Raw genomic sequence first — 7090 nt, 5'->3', positions numbered from 1 at the left:
CATCCCTGGGTTCAATTCCTGCTACAAAAAAGAAAATAGTATGAATAATTACACCAACAAATAGGGTTACCTAGATGAATAGATAAATTCCTAGAAGCACACAACCACCAAGACAAATCCAAGAAGAAACAGAAAATCTGAATATACCTTTAACAAAGGATTGAAACTATAATGAAAAACCTCTTGAGCAATATCCCTAGGATGAAGTGGTTTTATTGGTAAATGCTACCAAACATTTAAAGAATATTTAATCCCAATCCTTCTCAAAATCTCCTTTTTTTTTTCCTTTTTGGTACCAAGCAATAAACCCAGCAGTGTTTTACCACTAAGCCACATCCCTAGTTCTTTTATTTTCTATTTTGAGACAGGGTCTTGCTATTCTTAGGGCCTGGCTAAATTTCTGAGGTTGGCCTCAAACTTGCAGTCATCCTGAGTGCTAGGATTACAGGCATGTACCACAGTGCCTGAGTATTCTCCAAATATTTTTTCAAAAATAGGAGAGAAAACTTCCTAACACGTTCTGTGTGGTGAGCATTATTACCTGGAAACCAAAGCCATACAAAGGTACTTATTACAAGAAAATATAAACCAATATCCCTTATGAATATGGAGTTCTTTAACAAACAAAAATGCAGCAATATATAAAAAGGATTATATGTTATAACAAAGTGGGACTATCCCAGGAATGCAAGAGGAATTTAACATGAAAACCAATCAATCATGTAATATACTACATTAGGAGAATGAAGTGGGGGTAAAGCACATGATCATCTCAATTGATAAAGGAAAATATTTGACAAAATTCAATACCTAGAAGGGCACAGGAGCAGGGCACGCCTATAATCTTAGCAGCTCATAGCTCAGGAGGCTGAGGCAGGAGGATTGCAAGTTTAAATCCAGCCTCAGCAACTTAGTGAGGCCCTAAGCAACTTAGCAAGACCCTGTCTCTAAATAAAATATTTAGAAGAGCTGGAGGGGCTGGGGTTGTGGCTCAGTGGTGAAGCACTTGTCTAGCACATGTGAAGCACTGGGTTCAAGCCTCAGACTGCATTAAAATAAATAAATAAAGTTATTATGTGCATCTACAACTAAAAAAAGGTGTGGGGGTGCTGGGGATGTGGCTCAGTGGTTAAGCACCCCTGGGTTCAATCTCCAGCACCAAAATAAATAAATAAATAAATAAAATTGTTAAAACAAAAAATATATATATATATATATATATATATTATATATATAAAGGGCTAGGGATGACACTCAATGATCAAGTGTCCCTGGGTTCAATCCCTCATACAAAAGAAAAAAAAGAGGGGTGGGTTGGAGGTGTGCTCAGTGGTATAGCACTTGCTTAGTATACTTGAGAACTGGGTTCAATCCTAGCACCACCACCAAAAAAAAAAAAAAAAAAAAAAAGTCTGAGCTACAAAGAGAATTAGCAAAATCATATTTAAAATAGTTTTTTTAAAACATCTTTCTCAGAAGATAAAACAGAAAAAAGCAATATAAAATATATATAACATATAAAATATAATATAATCCATACAGTATAGCTCAACTGATGGGTATATTATTTAAAACACTGCACCCCAAATTAGAGAAAAAACTTTATATGTAATTTATAAAAATTAGCCACTTTTCATAAAAATTAAGTACTATTCAATCTAAACCAACTTTCAATGCATACCAAAAAATCAAGAGAATGAAAGGGATTATCTCTGGTCACAACATGATAAGTTCAGAATTATAACAGGAATGATCACTTCCCCCCCCCATAAAACCCCATACACTGAGCTGGGCACGGTGGGAACATGCCCGTAAACTCAGTGACTCTCGGGAGGCTGAGGTGGAAGAACTCAAGTTTAAGGCCAGCCTTGGCAACTTAGTGAGACCCTCAGCAACTTAGTGAAAACTTGTCTCAAATAAAAAATGAGGGCTGGGGCTGGGGCTCAGTGGTAGCACACTTGCTTGGCAGGTGTAAGGCACTGGGTTCCATTCTCAGCAACACATATAAATAAATAAAGGTCTATCAACAACTAAAAAAAAAAAATCTTTAAAAAAGTAAATAAATAAATTAAAAGTGGAAACAGCTGGGGATGAAACTCAGTGGCATGCCTTCCTGGTTCAATCTGTAGTGCTCCCACATCCTTGGAATTTTAAAACACAACATTTGAAATTTTTTTAAGTGCGCTTTAGTATGTATATAAAACTGTAAATAAATGAAAACTACATACTAAGACTTTTGGGTTGCAGCTACAACAAACTTTAAAATATATGATTTTAAATGTCTGTATTAGTAAACAACAACAAAAAAAGAATGAGGTAATTGTTCCACTCAAGATGTTAGCAAAAGTTCCCCCCCACTCACACTCATTGTAGAAGTTGGGAAAAGATTTTTTTTTTAAATAACAGCAGAAGTTTAATAAAAGTGACTAAAGAAGAAACAGTATAGACAGGCACAGTGAAGGACACCTGTAATCCCAGTGACCCAGGAGGCTGAGGCAGAAATCACAAGTTCAAGGCCAACCTAGCAGTGTGTCTCAAAAAGTAAAATAGGCTAAGGGTGTAGCTCAGTGGTAGAGCGCTTGCCTAGCATGCTCCAGGCCTTGGGTTTAATTCCAGCATAAGGGAGGCAGGGAAGGGGGGAGGGAGAGAGATAAGTGCCAACCTTCTCATGGTCTCTTTGGGTCTTCACAAGAGCCTGAGAGGGGCTGGGGATGTGGCTCAAGAGGTAAGACGCTCGCCTGGCATGCGCAGGATGCTGGGCTCGATCCTCAGCACCACGTAAAAATAAAATAAAGATGTTGTGTCCACCAAAAACTGAAAGTTAAATATTAAAAAAAAAAAGAGTCTGATGAGGGATTATCATCCTTGCAGTTTAACAGATGAGTGCACCAAAACCTGAGGAGGCTGAGGTAACAGAGCTGCACTTGAATAAACTCAGGCCTCTGGACCCACTTAGATGTCCTTTTTTTTAGGCTGCCCTCTCATCAGGGATAGGGAGTCCTCTGATGAGGCCGGGCTCTCTGCTTGGCTCTCGGTCTGTCCCTGCCTTTCCCTGCATGTAATTCTACCTCTATCCTCCACCCCTTCCCCAAAACCTGCTCCTTTTGCATGGAAACCACAGGTGGGCTCACTTGGGCATTGGAACCACAGAGCATTGTGGGAGTAAAAAGTATAGGTTGGAGGACCAAGTGGCCCCTATTTAAGGTTGTGACTGTCCTTTGAACATGCTTCTGTATCCATTACTATTAAGCTCAGCACTTCATATTTTCTTGACATCAGTATATCCATTCAAAAGTAATTCCTATATCATCATCTTAACTGGCTAGGCCTGGATTAGGTTTTAATATTCTGTTTCTACTTCTGAGCAGAAATAACTGCTCTGCTTCATGCCCATGGGGACCATGTGGAAGAAATGCACTTCTCCTCTTCCCTCTTCCCTCTGAGCCCACCATGATCACCTTGGCGAACCACCCCTGCCCTGGCCTCATTAGCACCAGGCAAAGGTGGGAGGTGAATCTCAGCCTGGTGGACAACAAGCCAGCTTATGTGATTCTGCAGCTCAACACGAGGCCACCTCCTCATTCCCTGACCCGCTTCCTGTGACAGACTCCCACTTCCTATGGTCCTTATGTTAAGGGACAGACAGATGAGGATGACGGGAACATGAAGTCAGGAGAATAATTCTATCCAATGGGCCCACTGTACTGACCCCCACATGCTTTCTTTTCCAGGAAGCAATTTACCTGCAGCCCTGTCTGGCCTAAGTGGACAGGATATGTCACATTCCTCAGCACACTACCTGTTCACTGCAGGAGAAATGCAGGCCCAAAGGAATGTTGATAAGAGGAACCCAAGTTACCCTGAAGGGGGAGACTTATGACCAGACCTGAAACTCTGAAAGATAAGGATATTTCCTCCTAACCATAAAATCTATAAGCACGTATGGTTAAGAATCCAATTAGAACTGGTCAGCACCGGCTGAGGTGACCTAGATTTGCCACAACAGTTGAGACTTGAAAGTCTGATGTCACCTTGCTGTCAGTCAAGTCAAGAGGTAGATCTGGGCAGAACTCTCCAAAAACTTCTCTGGGATCCCCCATAAAACTGGAGTGTAGGAGAGGCATATTGTCCCTCTTCTCTCTGAGAGGACTCATTCTCCCTTGAGAGTGTCCCCTTTCCCTTTTCCTATCCCTTTAGTATTCTCATTCCTCTTACTCTGAGTGACATGTCTGAAATCTTTCTGACTTGGTTGCAAGAACCGGAGTTTGAAGAGGCGGGTCTTCACGCTGCCTCATTTTCTCCAAAAGCCCCAGCTCCGTAACACCTAGGCTGGCTCTACCACATAGAGATACAATGGAATGGTCCCTGGCTCTGAGGCCAAGAGTAGGGGAGGGAATGAGACCAGTGATCAATAAGAACAGTTAGCATTGGAAGGAATTGATCTTCAGTGAGGAATTAATGGAGCAAAACCTGCAGGGCCTGCTCAGCTGTGGCTAAGCAGAGACTTCAGTGACTCCATTGTGGCCTGAGGTGAGGGGCAGCCAGGCATGGAGAGAAGACAGAGGAGGCCTAAAAAGAAAAAAACAGGAAGCAGGAAGAGCCAGGAGACAGAACAGGGAAGGCCACGGGCTCTTGACCCAGGTTTAGTTCCACAGAGGGTACCTGGTTGACCAGCTTGGTAAGTGGAGCCCCAGGGGTTAGAAATAGCCAAAGGGGCAGTCCCGGCCCTTGTTCCAACCCAAAGAAGCCAGTGCTCTTTCCCCTCTAGAAAACCAACAGCTAATGAGGTTTTTCTGTTTATTTTTGTAAGTGGTACTATAAATTGAACCCAGGGGCACTCTACCACTGAGCTACATCTCCAGCCCTTTTTATTTTATTTTTTAAAATATTAGGACCTTTATTTATTTATATGCGGTGCTGAGAATCAAACCCAGTGCCTCACACATGCTAGGCAAGTGCTCTACCCCAGCCCCTCCAGCCCCTTTTTAAAGACAGGGTCTCGCTAAGTTGTCCAGGCTGGTCTCAAATTTGCAATCCTACTGCCTCAGTCTCCTAAATTGCTGGAATTACAGGCATGTACCACAGTACCCCACTGTGTTTTTCTTAAAATATTTATTTTTTGGTTGTAGTTGGACACAATGCCTTTATTTCACTTATTTACTTTTATGTGGTGCTGAGGATGAACCCCAGGGTCCTGCACGTACCAGGCAAGCGCTCTACCGCTGAGCCACAACCCCAGCTCCCCACCTACTGTGTTTTTAAATAAATTTTATTTTTACAATTTTATATTTACAAAAAAATTGTGGGGGCTGGGGATGTGGCTCAAGCGGTAGCGCGCTCGCCTGGCATGCATGCGGCCCGTGTTCGATCCTCAGCACCACACACCAACAAAGATGTTGTGTCCGCCGAGAACTAAAAAATAAATATTAAAAATTCTCTTAAAAAAAAATTGTGAAGATAATCCAGCATTTCCATAGTCCCCTCACCCCTTTCCCCTATCATTGACATCTCAAATTAGTATGATTTCTTTGCTATATTTGATGAGCCAGGGTGTCCTGCCTCAGCACCCTAAGGGGAGGCTGGGTGGAGAGGACACTGCAGGTCCAGTGGAAGCAGGAGAAAAGCTCCAAGGCTCCAGGGAGTTGTGGGGTGCAGGTGCCATCAGAGGCTGGGGAGGCTGGGGAGGCTGGGGAGGCTGGCAGGAAGCAGGGACCAGTTCCCAGCAATCCTGCAGACCAGATCCCCTTTCCTGCCACAGCGGCTCTCTCCAGGTCACAGACCTGGACCTCGGGAGCTCCCCCTCTGTATCCACCCCATGTGCCACTCTCGCCCCAGCTGGCCTCCTCCCCTATTCTTGCCAGGCCTCTGCAGCTGCTAGGAGGCAGCCCTGGTCCATCAGTCCTGCCTGCCCTTTCCAGGCTCTCTTGCATTTCCTGGTGCAGGTTGCCCCCTGTCAGCAGCCTGGTGGACCTGCAGCTTGGAATGCAATCTCCCAGGAACTAGAATTGGGTTCCCAGGGGGAGAGTCCACTCCTGGGTACCCTCAGCACCGGAACAGGATTTCTCTTTGTTCCTGTCCAGCTTCCCCTTAGCCATGGCTTCCTGGCCCCCCCTCATTGATTATCTGCAGGCCTCTTTACATCTCCCTCTGCAGACAGCTGCCTGCCACTTCCTAGGGTAAATTCCCTGGAGTGAATATCCACAAAGATTTCTGGCATCTCACAAACCTATGTGTGTCCTTGTTGTCCCCTAGGTCTATCTGAGGATGAAATAGCTGTCAAGGACCTGAGGAGCATGCCCTGGCATGGCCATCCTTCTTTGTGCTCCTGTGGTACCCTTCCCAATGTCCTCGCTCTTTCCTCCCAATGCTACAAGAACAGATGTTATTATTCTGTAGGGGAGGCAGGAAAGAGAGGCTCAGAGGTTAAACACCTTGACCCAAGTCCTGTGGATGGTCAGTTCACCCTGTTATACACTTTCACGATCCTTTATACCATGCCTCCAAGGCCTTAGAACATTTGCAATTTTCTATTTTCTTTGTGTGATTATTGAGATTCTGTTCCTCCATCCAGACTGTAAATTCTGTAAGAACAGGGACTTAGGACTGCTTTGACCCCACTGTGACCCCAGTGCCCTACTCTACTGCCTAATATATATTAATTGCTCGATAAATTGTATTAAATTATTGAGTAATTGCATAAGTTATAGAAAGAATGTTCATTCATTCAAGAGTAGCTTGAGTAGCAGGCCCTTTGATGGGTCCTAGGGTTAAAAGACAAATAAGGTAGAGTCCCCTCCCTTGAAGAAGTCAGTCTTGTGGGGAATATAACATGGAAAGTTCCTGATGGAGCAATGTCCCAAATACCATGAGAGAACAGAGGCCATAAACCCTTCTGGCAGGGTGAGGTTGCTTTGGGGAAAAAGAGCTGAATGAGAAGTGGCAGTTTGTTTCTGGAGGGTTGGGGTGGGCAGGTCTGGTAAGGGCATTCCCAGGCCACGATGCTCGGGAAGACCTGGACACAGCGCAAGGCAGGCAGGACTTGAAGTCTTGTCCCTTCACCACCCAGCTGCCAGAGTTCCCACAGGTGCCC

The sequence above is a fragment of the Ictidomys tridecemlineatus genome, chromosome 5, assembly GCF_052094955.1.
Source record: "Ictidomys tridecemlineatus isolate mIctTri1 chromosome 5, mIctTri1.hap1, whole genome shotgun sequence".
Taxonomy (NCBI): Eukaryota; Metazoa; Chordata; class Mammalia; order Rodentia; family Sciuridae; genus Ictidomys; species Ictidomys tridecemlineatus.
The sequence above is the reverse complement of the archived record's forward strand: the minus strand, read 5'-3'. Positions refer to the sequence as shown.